General features: G+C 44.3%; 1 pseudogene; it reads right to left on the bottom strand.

The window, feature by feature from the left end:
- Positions 1-14774, bottom strand: part of LOC132233365 (translationally-controlled tumor protein-like) — a 145156-nt pseudogene that overhangs the window by 111180 nt on the left and 19202 nt on the right.

Below are 14774 nucleotides of genomic sequence, written 5' to 3' on the forward strand. Positions count from 1 at the left end.
GGGAGGAAACTGGTTACAGGGTATTTCTAACAAATACACACAAATCTACAATTATATATCTATCTATATAAAACCCTAATATGCACATAGACCCAACGGCAGAACAACCAAAAACTGAACAACTGAACATGTCAGGTGCTGGCCGCAGCAGGATGGTGGAGCAGGTGAGGGGGGCACCAGACCAAGGCAGGGCACCAGTCACTGTCATCGGGGCGAGCCTCTGGTGGTTACTGAAAATTCTTTGCTCCTCCGCTCTGTGGTCCTGCCCAGTGCTTGCACCTGCTGCTGGCACTGGCCTCGCTCACACCCACTGCCGGCACCCGGTGCCGGCCCCGATCACTCAGCACTGTCAGCGGGTGTGAGCAGTAGCTGCCGGGCCCAATTGCCCCTCAGGGCTTCTCCACCTCCCCCTGCTCCTGAGGGGTGATCGGGGCCGGCAGCCGCCGCTTGCACACCCGCTGCTGGAGATGGCCCCGCTTGCACCCGCTGCTGGCACCAGAGCTGCTGCTCACACCCACTGCTGGGACTGGCCCCACTCGCACCCACAGCCGGCACCGGAGCCGTTGCTTGCACCTGCTGCCAGTGCCTGGCACCGGCCCCGATTGCTTGGTGCTGTCAGCAGGTGCGAGTGGTGACTGCTGGCCCTGATCGCCCCTGAGGGCTTCTCCACCTCCCCTTGCTCCTGAGGGGTGATCGGGGCAGCAGTGGCCACTTGCACCCACTGCTGGTGCTGGCCCCAACCGCTCTATTTAGGGAAACCAGTTTTTTTTGTTGTTTATTGTTATTTTTTACTAGGGGCCTGATGCACAAAATTCGTGCAAGGGGCTTGGCCCTCGCAGCCCCAGCTGCCTTGGCCCTTGCAGCCCCGGCTGCCTCACGGCCCTACGGCCCCACCCCCAGCCCACTGGTTGTTCTGGAAGGTCGTTCTGCCATCGGTCTAATTAGCATATTAGCACTTTATTATATAGGATTTCTTGTTGCTTAGCTTTTAGACTTCTGTGCATGTCTATATTAAATCTCAATATTTGTCTCAATACTGATAAGAGTAAAAATACTAATGGGTCCTAAATATGTAATGGCTAGTGACAATAAAGGCAACAGAAGTTCACCTACCGTGTGGCTAGCTATATAGATGGCTAAATTAAGATATATTAGATGAGTATATATAGATTAGATATTAATTGGACCCTCATTAAATGTTCCATATTATATCGCATTAATGAAGATGAGTAAGACATTTTTTTTCTTTGAAGAGCTCACAGACCAGCAGACAGACACATAAAAACAATTACAACACTGCAATAAAAGCTCTAACAGGGGTGTGTTCATAGTGTTATGGAAACACAGAGAAGGGAGAAACTAACTCAGCCTGTATGCAGTGGCAAGTTTCCAAGAGTCATAGAATCCTGCAGTTTTCAAGAGACCTAAGTTTGTTTCCTAGCTTCAAAATGGTCTCTTTACTTAATAGTGAGAAATTATAGGACACTACGTTGTTTCAAAATTTAAGATCTGAGGTTTCCAATACATGTGCTATTGCTGAACCTGCTTAAAGTCCAAGTATTTCCAGATACTTCTCTGAGAAACTGTGGGTGAAGTTGAGTCCAGACTTTGGAGCCAGACTCTGAGTTCAAATCCCAGATCTGCTGCTTATTAGTTGTTTGACCATGACCAAGTCACTTAACCTCCCTGGACTTTACTCTCCCCAGTTGTAAAGTAGAAGTCATAGTATACCTATCTCTCACTCATTTCTGAAACCACCCATCAACTTAAATGGTATATAATTCACCTCATTCATTGAATTCTTTTTTAAAAATATATTTTTTATTGTTGATAGTATTACAGATATCTACCATTTCTCCTCCCCCCCCCCACCTCCTCCAAACCCCTACCCATCCCTCCAGGTCTTCACTACCCTATTGCCCATGTTCATGAGCTATGCGTATCCTATATAATAAAAGGCTAATATGCAAATTGACCAAACGGCAGAACGACCAGTCGCTATGATGCGCACTGACCACCAGGGGGCAGACACTCAATGCAGGAGCTGCCCCTTGGTGGTCAGTGCATTCCCACGGGGGGAGCGCTGCTCAGCCAGAAGCCAGGCTCATGGCTGGAGAGTGCAGCAGCAGTGGCAGGAGCCTCTCCCGCCTCTGTGGCAGCGCTAAGGATGTCTACCCCGGGGAGCAGACCTGTGAGAGGGTGCAGGCCCGCCTAGTGCACGAATTTCTTTCATGCACCGGGCCTCTAGTAAGTATATAAGTTCTTTGGTTTATCTCTTCTCATCCCCCAAACCCACATCGAGGTATGTCAGCCTGTTCCATGCCTCCATGCTTCGGGTCTTACTTTGTTGGTCAATTCATTTTGTTCCTTAGATTCCACAAATAAGTGAGATCATGTGATATTTGTCTTTCTCAGTTTGGCTTATTTCACTTAGCATAATATTATCCAGGTCTATCCATGCTGCCCCAAAGGATAAGAGATAGCCTTTTTTTTTTTTTTTTAATAGCTGCATAGTGTAATTGTCCCACAGCTTTTTTATTCATTCATCTATTTGGGCTATTTCCAAATCTTAGCTATTGTAAATGACACTGCTATGAACATAGGAGTGTATATATTCTTTCTGATTGGTGTTTTGGGGTTTTTAGGATATATTCCCATAAGTGGGATTGCTGGTCAATCAGAAGTTCCATTTTTAATTTTTTGAGGATACTCCATACTGTTTTCTATAGTGGCTGCACCAATCTGCATTCCCACCAGCAGTGAACTAGTGTTCCCTTTTCTCCACATCCTTGCCAGCCCTTGTTTGTTGACTTTTTGATAACCATGCTGACAGGTGTGAGGTGATAGCTCAATGTGGATTTAATTTGCATTTCTCTGATGATTAGTGACTTTGAGCATTTCTTCATATGTCTCTTGGCCATCTGTATGTCCTCTTTGGAGAAATGTCTATTGAGGTTTTCTTCCCATTTTTTAATTGGATTGTCTTCCTTTTGTTGAGTTGTATGAGTACTTTATATATTTTGGATACTAACCCCTGGTTAGATGTATCATTGGCAAATATGTTCTCCCATACAATGGGTTCCCTTTTCATTTTGATGGTGGTTTCTTTTGCTGTGCAGAAACTTTTTATTTTGATGTAGTCCCATTTGTTTAATTTCTATTTAGGTTTCTTTGCCCTAGGAGATGCATCTGTAAACATATTGCTATGTGAGATGTTTATCAACATTTTTCTACCTTCAGCTTACTGTTGAGGGAAAGAGGACAGAGAGAAACGAAACTACTGGTTGCCCTATCTTTATCCTTTCTGTTTTACTGTTACGCACAATTCCCCTCACTCTTTAATAAGTAATTCCCCCCTACTGTATCTGCTCAATTCTAATGGACTGCCCTAAAACCCTAATGGAAAGCCAGTTTCAAGTATTTTTGGCTTTCCATTCAATCATTCCAAGATCTGAGATGCTTTTATTAAATAGACTATTCAAATTCTCAGGTCAGTCTCCTTTCTGCAATGACTCGTTCTGGGATTCAGGCAGGACCAGGCTTGTTTGCTGAACTGGTAGGGCAGGCCTGCCAGAGGCTTTGCTTGGCTTTGTTGGTTGAAAAAGGAGAGTGGCAGGGTGCCCAGGTCCCAGAAGGAAGGAGACGTGGGGAAACATGGTAGAGTCTCAGTGATGTTTACTCGGCCAGCTGTACAGACTTGGGATCATGTCTGTGGAGAGAGTGACTGCAGGCGGACCCTGAAGGAGCTGTTAAGGGACTCTGTAACACTGTGGGATGTAAGGATGTAGACAGTGCTGTTTCTTTGCCCAGGTGAGGAGGACACACCTTCTCCCCAGTTAGGAACAGACCACAGCAGGTTTTCAGAACACAAGGACTCAGAAGAGGGCAGCACGGCTGTTGATTTGCAGCTGTGGGGGGTCAGGAGGCAGCACCTTTGGCCAGGACATCAGTGGAGCCTCAGTGGGCTTCTGAGTGGACCTCACCAACAGTGGCAGTGGACACCAACAATCCAGTTCCTGGCAAACTCTGCAAGGGAAGTTACAACATGTGTCTTCTATGTGTCTCAACCAGCTCCAAGTCCAGGTTTGCTGGGTGATATCCATCCCCTTCCAAATGCAGCTCTTCAGATTTCACCACGTCAAACTATATATATATGGCTAAGTGACTGTCTGGTACCTATGATGTGCACTGACCACCAGGGAGCAGACACTCAACGTAGGAGCTGCTGAGCTGCGGTGACTTGGCAGTGGCAGTTCTTGGGTGACACACCCTGGAACAGAGAAGAGGGAGCCTGATTCGTTACCGGGCCGTGCAATTCCACCTTTGCCTGGGTTATGTTGTTCCTGGGGCACTGTTGGACGGAATCTGGTTTACTGCACACTTGCATTTGCATTCCACACCCTGTATGACAGCAATTTTGCAGAGTGCCCTCTTGCACTCCGGGACCCCTCGGGGGATGTCGGGGAGCTGGTTTCAGCCCAATCCCCGCAGGCCAGGCCGAGGGACCCCACCTGCCAGAGGGACCCCGCTCATTCTGCAGATGCCCTTCGAGCCCTGGCGCTGCCCCAGGAATTCTAATTAATTTCCTTTCAATGTGCAAGAATCCATGCACTGGGCCACTAATGTTACATAAAATAGTGGAGAGGAAACAGAATAACTTCAGTAACAACTCCCATTTGGGGAAGGGGAGGATACAGTAGTCCTTGGACGAAAGCATATATTCTCTCCTGCAGGGCAGGAAGAGCAAAGACTCCATGAGTCCTTGGTCTACCTGTCAGCTGCCCCAGCTTCTGAACTTGGGAGGGTGAGGGGGAATTTCCTTTACTCATTGATTTCCATGATCACTGGTTCTGCTTTCTGAAGATCTCCCTTGTCAGGGAATTGTAAACAGAAAGTGTAGACAATGTCCCTTCCCCACGATGGTCTGTGGATGGTGGTGGGAAAAGCTGGAGAGATGAAGATTTTCATTTTTATCATACAGGGCTTGTTAATACTGAGCCTAAAAATAAAACATTTTAGTCTCTGAAAGGACCTGTAAATCTGTGTGAGCTTCTTAAATTATCATCCAGAGCGAGAAGGGAACTCTGACAGGACATAACGGAAGATCAATGTGGGAGAAAACGCTTCCTGCTTGCACCCTCCCTGGAGTGCAGAACCTTCAACAAACCTGTGACACCTGGGGTACTGGGGAGAAACTGGAGGAGAACTATTAACACATATGCACTTCAAGTGTCTCACTAGAGAACGTTGGAATTGATGTTTGCAATGTTGTATTTCACTATTAAAATGACAACATTAACACTGACCAGTGTTTCTCAGTGGTTACAGTGTCATCTGTGCACTGAAAGGTCACAGGTTTGATTCCTGTTCAGGGCATAGAACCAGGTTAAGGGTTTGATTCCTTATCAGGGTGTGTAAGAGAGGCAACCAATAGATGTTTCTGTCTCACATAGATGTTTCTCTCTCTCTCCCTCCCCCTTCCTATCTCTGGAATCAGTGCGGGGGGAAAAAGACAACAATAGACTGGAGGCATCAAACGTGTGGATCTTTCTCATAGTTTCAGTCAACGACAACCAAAATTATTTTACCACCTCAGTAATTCATTCCTTTGGGGGGAAAAAAATCTAAGAAATTGCTTCTTATACTTAACTATCAACTATTTTCCATGTTATTTCCTATTCTTTTGAGTGCAGCTTTAAATGACTTTATAACTACACCTTATAAAAAAATAGTTACCATGTCAGTGATTCATTCCTTTGGGGGGGTGGGAATCTAAGGAATTGCTTTTTATACTTAACTATTAACTATTTTCCATGTTATTTCATATTCTTTTGAGTGCAATTTTACATGACTTTATAACTATACCCTATAAAAAAGATATTTAGGTTACAATCACTGGTTCTTGGAATATAACAGTATTAGGGAGCAAATGTGATCTTACTTGGAACAAGTAATAAGCAATACAGGAGAGAATATAATATATATAATATAGGATAACATTTTAAGTTAACAAAGCATGTAGATGGAACTTTTTAAAGCTTACTTCCTTTGGTTATATTCCAAGAACCAGTTAAGCTCTTTTAAGTCTCATAATTATTTTATTTCAAATTTGTGATAATTTAAGGTGTAATTAGTTCTTATTAATTATGATTGAAAGTAATTGTTTGCTCTGTGAATTTCAGGGCCTTTCTGGTTAGAAAAGGCAATTTAGTCTAAAGCTGATGACATGTTTTTCATCAAGAGCTCATAAATTACCAATTTATTCTATGAGTCTTCAACTTCTGGTTTTAACAATAAATTATTTTGTGCTAAATGACTTATGTTTACTGTTCAAACAATACTAGCTTATTTGTTCCTTATTTTCATATTATATGTGCTATATTAAGGACAAATTGCCTTTACAAGTATTTTGCAATAAGGAAACCTCACTTATTAGCATAGCGATTTTCTTATTGTTGCCAGTTTGTGAGATTTATTCTAACACGCTTACAGTTCAAGACTCAGAGTTGTGTTAAGAATTTGCAATAATTTTAACTCATTGACTAGACAGTTCTGTTGAAATCAAGTAGCATATACTATAAAAGAGGAAGTTTAACTGGTAAAGTTAACACATTTAAATCTCTCATATCCTATATAATAAAAGCCTAATATGCAAATTGACCCTACAGTGGAACAACCGGTGGTTATGACATGCACTGACCATCTGGGGGCAGATGCTCAATGGAGGAGCTGCCTCCTGGTGGTCAGTGCGCTCTCACAGGGGAAGCGCCACTCATCCAGAAGCCAGGCTCACAGCTGGCAAGCACAGTGGTAGTGGCAGGAGCCTTTCTCACCTCCGCAGCAGCACTAAGGAGCAACGAGCAGGCGGGTGGTAAGGAGTGAGGAGGATGTCTGTCTGTGGGCCTAAGCTGGCAGACGGACATCCCCTAAGGGCTCTGGACTGCGAGAGGGTACAGGCTGGGCTGAGGGACCTCCCCCAACCAAGTGCATAAATTTCATGTGCCAGGCCTCTAGTTTAATAATAAAATAATATAACATAAGTTGTCTAAGCAGAATGAAGCATGCTCCATATTATCTTGCTTAGAATTATAGTTTTTTAATACAAATAAGTTTCAATTGTCAGAGAAGAGGAAAGAGAATAGCAATAATAATAAACAATGCCTGATCTGACCCAATGATGTGTATATATTAAACAATGCCCATATATATGGCTGTATTTAAGACCACAACTGAATCACATGGTGTCTTAGTCTGCTCAAGCTGCTATAACAAAACTGGGTGGTGCAAATAACAGAAATTTATTTCTCACATTTCCAGAGGCTGGGAAGTCCAAGATTAAGATGCTGGTTGATTTGGTTTTAGTGAGAGCTCTCTTCTTGGCTTACAGATGCTGCCTTCTCACTATGTCCTGCATTTGACGTCATCATTTTTGTGGGCAGGATAACATGAATAAACGTAACAATTTTAATGTCTAATTTGAATTGTTGGCAATATGTCTTCCAGCAAAATGAAACAAACAAAAAACTGGACCCTTTCCCCAGTTGCCTTTGACAATAAACCCCACAGTGACTGATCTTCATGATCTCATTCTGGAATTTGGCTTCAGTGACCAGTTTTAATCAACCTGAAAATAATGTCTCTTTGTCTATTGGAAAACAAACGGCGACAGATTGGCTCTTTCTGCTCAAACCACAGCTCATCTGACTAGCTTTGCCCATGAAAGTCTTAGAAAAGTATGGCATACAATTTGAGGAGTTAGTTGTGTGTGAAAATCTTAATGAACTCAGTCACCTTGTAATTTAATGGCCAAGAAGCAGCTGTCTGAACAGATTAGCCATTAAGTCTCAGATGTGGGGCTGTTTGACCTTAGTTTGCATATTTTTAAAATCCGATTTTGCAGGATGTGTCGGCTATCAGAGGCTAGTGAGGAGTCTCTGAGCACTGCCTTGCTCCTGTCAGGTTACAGTGCTGCAGAGCAGAGCTGAGCCAGTCACTAGCAGAAAAACAAAAGGTGGAACTCTTCCCTTGCTTTATATAGCTTTATTAAATTAAAATGGTTTATATAATTAGCATTAGCTCACTGGTCACTTCTGCTCTCTGAGATGCTAAATCAACATTCATTTGTGGCATTTATGTTGGTCTTTATAGTGAATTTATTTCTGAATATAGATATGACTGTTACTGAGCTTCAGAAAACTGCCAATAAAATAACAAAGACACTACAATAGTGTTGCCAAAGGAAATACAGGGCAGGTAAAAGTTGAGTTACTAGAGGTGGGGGGGTTCAAAAAAAAAAAAAGTTGAGTTACTAATGGACCTTCGATATTAGTAATAGAATACTGCTCAGAATATATATGACACTTCCCAGGCTCCCTTGCAACTAGGTGAGACCATGTGTTATGGACTGAATTGTATGCCCCGCAATTCATATGTTGAAGCCTAACCCCTCCACCCGATGTGACTGCTTCTGGATATAGGGTTTTTAGGGGGGTAATTAAGGTTAAATGAGTTCATAAGGATTGGCTCTAATCCGATAGGACTGTAGCCTTCTAAGAAGAAATCTCTCTCTCTCTCTCCTTGCCATATGAGGACATAGGAAGAAGGCAGCATCCTCATGCCAAGAAGAGAGCTCTCATCAAAAATAAAACCAACCAGCATCTTGATCTTGGATTTCCCAACCTCTGCAAATGTGAGAAATAAATTTCTGTCATTTGCACCACCAGGTTTTGTTATAGCAGCTTAGGCAGACTAAGACACCATGTGATTCAGACCTGGCCAATAAATTATGAGCAGAATAATAAGTGCAATTTCTGGGTTGTGCCATTATGGAGAATGAGCACACCCTCTCCTTCACATCCCTCTTTCTTAGCAGCAGGAACCTGTATGAGGTGGTAGTCAGTCATCTTGGACCACTCAGATGAGGACAATGATGCTTTAGGATTGTTGAACAACAACATAGAAGGGGCCTAGGTCCTTCACACCATGGATCTGTCATCCTAGCTCTGTACTGTTCATGCTAGAGTTATATTACATGAAAAAAAAAACAAATTCATTTCATGTAAGTCTTTGTCTTAAGAGCATAATCTACTTCTTAATTCACACAGTATATAAGAATTAAGAGGAGTGGTGAAAGTCCTAAAAGCATCAACACCCAAACTTTGGAAAACAACGTGTATGCCAAAACAAAACAAATGAACAAAGATACCTTTGGGTCGATTACGCTAGTTGCAGTTATGGAAGTTAATTTTCAGTCTCTTTTTGCAATCCCTGGAAAGCTGCCACAGGCGATAGCTTACACCCCTCTTTTCCAGATTGTTCAAAGCACCTCTCTCCCATAGCCCAAGTGACTGTCAGTCCTTTATCAGATCAAGACCAGGGGGTGGGTAGGGGAGCACCTAGTTCAGGTCCTTTATTACTGACTGGTTGATTAATTTTGAAAGCAGGAAGTTGAAAACCAAGGGCCATGAATTTATGAAGTGCCAAAAGACAAGGAACCTGAAGATGGATTGGGGAGAACGTGGCCCTAAGGCGGGGGAACAGGGCCATCCCTTCTTGTGTAGATTGTGTGCGCCAGGACTCTAAAGGAGCCCATTCATAAAGGAGCCATACAATCTTCTGACAATCTTCCAAGTGTTGGTGTAGTGCCTCGAGTCAAGGCTCCTTTTCCTAATTTGAGCACAGCTGCGGTATTGGTTAGCACTGCTGCTAGGTGGGTGCAGCACTCTGGCAGGGTCTAACCAGCAAGGAGACTTCCTGGGAGTAGAGTGAGAGAAGGTGGCAAGCCCCAGACAAATGGAAAGGTTACCTTCTCCTTTGTAAAAATGAGTGAGGATTCACAGGGCTAGGAGATTCAGAATATGCAAAGGGGTAGCATGTAGATCTTGAGACAACCGGGGGTAGGGGTGTGGGGCGGGGGGGGGGGGGAGGGGAGGAACCCCAGAGTGCCAATGACATGTAGGTGGCAAGGACACCTGATTAGAAAGCTTCCTATATTTTCAGTCATTGCATAGGAAATCTTAGACACTCCAAGTGGTGGGGAGAGATTTCCAGTGTCATGTTCCAACCATTTAAAAAAGCGTATTTTGCCGAAACCGGTTTGGCTCAGTGGATAGAGCGTCAGCCTGCGGACTGAAAGGTCCCAGGTTCGATTCCGGTCAAGGGCATGTACCTGGGTTGCGGGCACATCCCCAGTGGGAGATGTGCAGGAGGCAGCTGATCGATGTTTCTCTCTCAATGATGTTTCTAACTCTCTATCTCTCTCCCTTCCTCTCTGTGAAAAATCAATAAAATATTTAAAAAAAAAATAAAAAAAATAAAAAAGCGTATTTTATGTCAAAGTTATTTTAAACGTAGCTGTCCCATATATCTTATATTTTTTAAAAGTTGAGGGGAGAGGGAGAGGAAATGGCAACATTTTGTGAAATTCATTGCCCATGTTTTTAAATACTCACGGATGGTCTATGTCAGAGGTTGCAAACTGGCTGCTCGGGTCAAATTTGGCCTTGCAGTCATGTTCTGCCGTATGGACACAGCGATTTTTTAAAAGAATTGTAACTAGTTGCCAATATAAAACAGACAGACATTTCACAATAAAATTGGGATTGGAGAATTCTTTTTTGAAAACTGGAAAACGTGGCTATTCCGAGCTCACTCACGTTCCCTTTGGAAAGTAACCAATGGAGCAGAAGAAAGGCAGCCTCTTACACTGCCTCGACTCTTCCCTCCACCCCAATTCCCAATTCCCACCTGGCCTGCTGCCTGCATGTTACCTGTCTGGCTTCTGAGGGCATCTGACGTGGCTCCCCCTGCTAGATTTTGAACAGGATTGTCCCCGCACCACCAGGATCTAGTGTATGGCTGGTAGAATCACACACTAGAGTAAGTGCTCTGTACATATGCACTGAATAATGAATGAGTGAATTGATCCTGCTCAGGGTTCACCCACCTCTGGTGTCAATGATCACCCTCAGGCTAGAATATGTTATGGACCAGTGTTTTGATCATTTTGCCTGGACCTCTGCTTCCAGCCAGGAGACAGGTGAAAGCCAAATGCCATGAGTTCATCTCCACGGAATTGGCTTTTGTGGTTATTACTGTTAAGGTTGCAGAACCTGGTCCCGCTCATTTTTACTGAAATCATTATTTTCTGATTGCCTACATTGGCAGGCAACGGTATTTTGGGCCCGACCTAAGTGACTTCTAGACTGGGGCCTTTCTGTTTGCGTATGGTAAAGCTGCTTTGGATTCTCTGTTTAAAAAAAGAAAAAAAGAAAAAGATGACTTTTGCCTGGTGACCTGATCAGCTTATTCAACAATTGTGTGATTTCAGTAATTTCCTCAGGAAACGATGTTTGATTCCAAATGAAACACTTAAGTATTTTATCTGCAAGTAACACACAAAGTGTCCCAAATCCTCTGGCTTTAATTTATGAGTCATTTAAAAGAATGGACTATTAAAGGAAAACCAGGGTGGGGAAACAGGCAAGAAAGGAGCAGTTAGGGTTGTTTTGTAGTCTCAGCAGAAGTGGGGATCTTGAAGGAATATTTTAATCTTGAATTACACTGGATATAAATTCAAATGCAAAACACTTCTAAAATTAAAAGAAAATCACCCAATCCATGCTCTAGGGATGAGACCTCTCTGGTTCTGTCAATCTACTTTGCCCAGTTGCTGTCGCTTCTGCTCCTTTTTGTGTCAACTGGAACAAAGTAAAATTCTCTCTAGAGTTCTGCAGCCTGGTTGGTGCTTCATAAATAAGCCAGAGAGGATTTTAAACTCTTCCCAGAAGGATACAGTATATTAAAGAAATAACACTAAACATTTAGTTGCCTCATTGCCAAGGTCTTTTATGTCCTTACGTACTCGGCATATCATTCCAGGTAACTAATAACTGCTCCCTCCTTACAATTCATAAAACAAGAAGCATTTCCTGCACTCACTTCGAGTGTGTGTTTCCTGAGTTCTTTTCCACAGCCCAGCACTTAAAGGGGAGAAAGGCATTCTCCTCCTTCTGAAAGCCTTTAAGTGTCTCTGATATATTTATACCAGGCCCATCAAGAGGCAGAGAGTGGTGGGTGGAAGGAGCAGGGAAAGGAGATGAAGGAGAACTAGAATACAGAGGACTCCTGGGATGAAATAGCCCCTGTCCAAAAGCCAGTCTTTGGGAGCAGATAAAATGTACACATTTCATTCATTCAATTCATTCACCCATTCATTTATCCATTATTCATTATACACTTACTAATTTATATTTAGGAAAATAGAGTGTGAACAAAATCAGAAGACCTACAATTGACTGGGAAAACTGTCTGGTGGATAAAAGCACTCAATAATTGTTAGCTATTATGTCTATTAGAAAATCAAAACGTTGGTATGACAAAGAGCTTTTACAAATTAATAAGAAAAGGAAAAACACTCTAATTGAAAATTGAGCAAGGATTATGAACAGGCAAATTATAGAGGAGGAACTCCTAATCATCAATAAATATCTAAAAATATGCTCAGCCTTGCTAGAGGTCAGGGAAAAACACCCATCTAAACAACAAAGACCCCTTTCTCTCTCTTCTCTCTCCCTTCTCTCTTTTTCTCTTCCCCTGTCTTCCTCTCTCCCCTCTCTCCCTCCACGATTTCTCCCTCCTGCTCTTTCTCTCTCTCTGTCCACTCAATAAAAAAACAAACAAACACCAAACCCAAATAAACAATGAGATGCTATGTTTCACACAGCAGGGTTACAAAGTTAAAAAAGGGCAAGTGAGGATGGGTAGAAATAGTTGCTACAACTTTGGGAAAAGAAATCTGGTGGATTCTATTAAAAATAAAGGCACATAAACCCTGCTATGGCTTAAACTCAGGAGTGCATGGGGGTTTGTCTGGGAAAGTGCACAGGGCCGGAGCTGTGTATGTTCTGGGGAGCTTACCTACACAGGGGAACCCCTGTCAGAGTTTTACTCGGGGACTAGAATTATCAGCCCTAGAAGGTGATGAAGTTCAGATTTTGTGCTTCAGGAGACTCTGTCTACAGAGCAGAATAATCATGGGCTGGAGGCAGGGAGGTGAGGAACTGGCTGTGAAGAGGATGAGGGCCTGACATTGGGGCAGCAGGCCTGAGAGGAGTGGGTACCATCAAGTCACTCAGCATGTGAAATGGACAGGCCACCTAAGTGAATACTTGAGGCTGGGATGGCCAACTGCAGATGCTGTAGGAGGCAGAGGCAGAGGTGAGAATGGACTAGAGAAGTCCAAGAAAAAAGGCTGTCCTAGATCAACTACAAAGCAGCTAAAATCTCTCTATATAAAACCCTAATAGGCAAACAGGCTGAACGGTGGAACAACTGGTTGCTATGACGTGTGCTGACCACCAGGGGGAACACACAGAATATGGTGGGCATTGGCAGCAGGCGGCAGAGCACAGAACATGGCGGGCATCAGCCGCAGCAGGATGGGGGAGCAGGTGAGTGGGGGTGCCAGACCAAGGCGGAGCACCGGTCACTGTCATCAGGCAAACCTCTGGTGGTACTGAAAATTCTTTGCTGCTGCGTGTCATGGTCCTGCCGGGTGCTCGTACCTGCTGCCGGCACCGCAGCTGCAGCTCACACCCACTGCTGGCACAGGCCCCACTTGCACCCACTGCCAGTGCCCGACACTGGTTCCATTGCTCGGCACTGTCAGCGGGTGCAAGCGGAGGCTGCCAGCCCCGATCGCCCCTGAGGGCTTCTCCACCTCCCTCTGCTCCTGCGGGTAATCGGGGCAGCAGCCATGGCTCACAACTGCTGGCAGTACTGGCCCTGCTTGTGCCCACTGCTGGCGCCAGCCCCAATCACTCTGTACTGTCAGTGGGTGCGAGCGGGGCTGGTGCCCTTAGTGCTTGGAAGTGGCGGTGTCAGGATTGGGGCTGCTGGCAGACAGGGGACAGGGGGGCCGTGGTGGGAGGGGCCAGGTGGGGGCATGGAAGATGGGCTGAGACCCGCCGCTGTGCCCACTGCAGCCTCGTGGCCCACAGTTCCTTTCAAGGTGCACGAATTTGTGCACTGGGCCCCTAGTTTGTATTATATTTGTCTTCCTCTTACCTTTTTGGTCTGGGACCTCATGCTACCCTGGTGGGTAAGAATTCTCTACGCCAGGCCCTAGGCAGCCCCCTCCCTCCAGCAGTGCTGCAGGCATCCAGTCTCCAGGCACTAAGCTCTGAGCCACTGGAGGGCAGGGGCTGCATCTTATTCATTCTTGTGTCCCAGCCTCTAGCCTGTGACTGTCACACAGTTGGTGTTCAATAAGTATTTGCTTATTCTGCACTTTCATCTAGTTATTAAGAAGATAATTAACTAGATCACGCCAACATATACAAGACTGCCAACTTCACATGGATTTTCCTGGAGTCAGCTGTTAACCCAAAGGAGTGTATTAGTGCTGGGGAAATTTCTGCGAGATGGAGAGCTTTCAGAATTTGTGTCTTCCAGGCCTGTCAGATCATACAATACAGGCAATCACCTAGATAAAATGTATTAATCTGGCTCGGCAGAAGAAAGTCCCGAGTGCCATGTCCAGTTATGAGAATCTGATGAAGGGTAAAGTAGAACAGAGATTCAAATTCTGTCATAGTCTGATTCATACTGTACACAGAAGTCACAGTACGGAGCAGCAGAATCTGGGTTTATTGGAGGGCTTTGATTTAGTTACATCAATCCGAGGTACCCAGACATGGAAAGTTTATGTGTTAAGAGCTCTCTAGCTTGGTCCACAACCTCAGGATTTCATACTGTAGCTGCTTTGGGCTTTC

Source organism: Myotis daubentonii, chromosome 4 (genome assembly GCF_963259705.1).
Source record: "Myotis daubentonii chromosome 4, mMyoDau2.1, whole genome shotgun sequence".
Classification (NCBI taxonomy): domain Eukaryota; kingdom Metazoa; phylum Chordata; class Mammalia; order Chiroptera; family Vespertilionidae; genus Myotis; species Myotis daubentonii.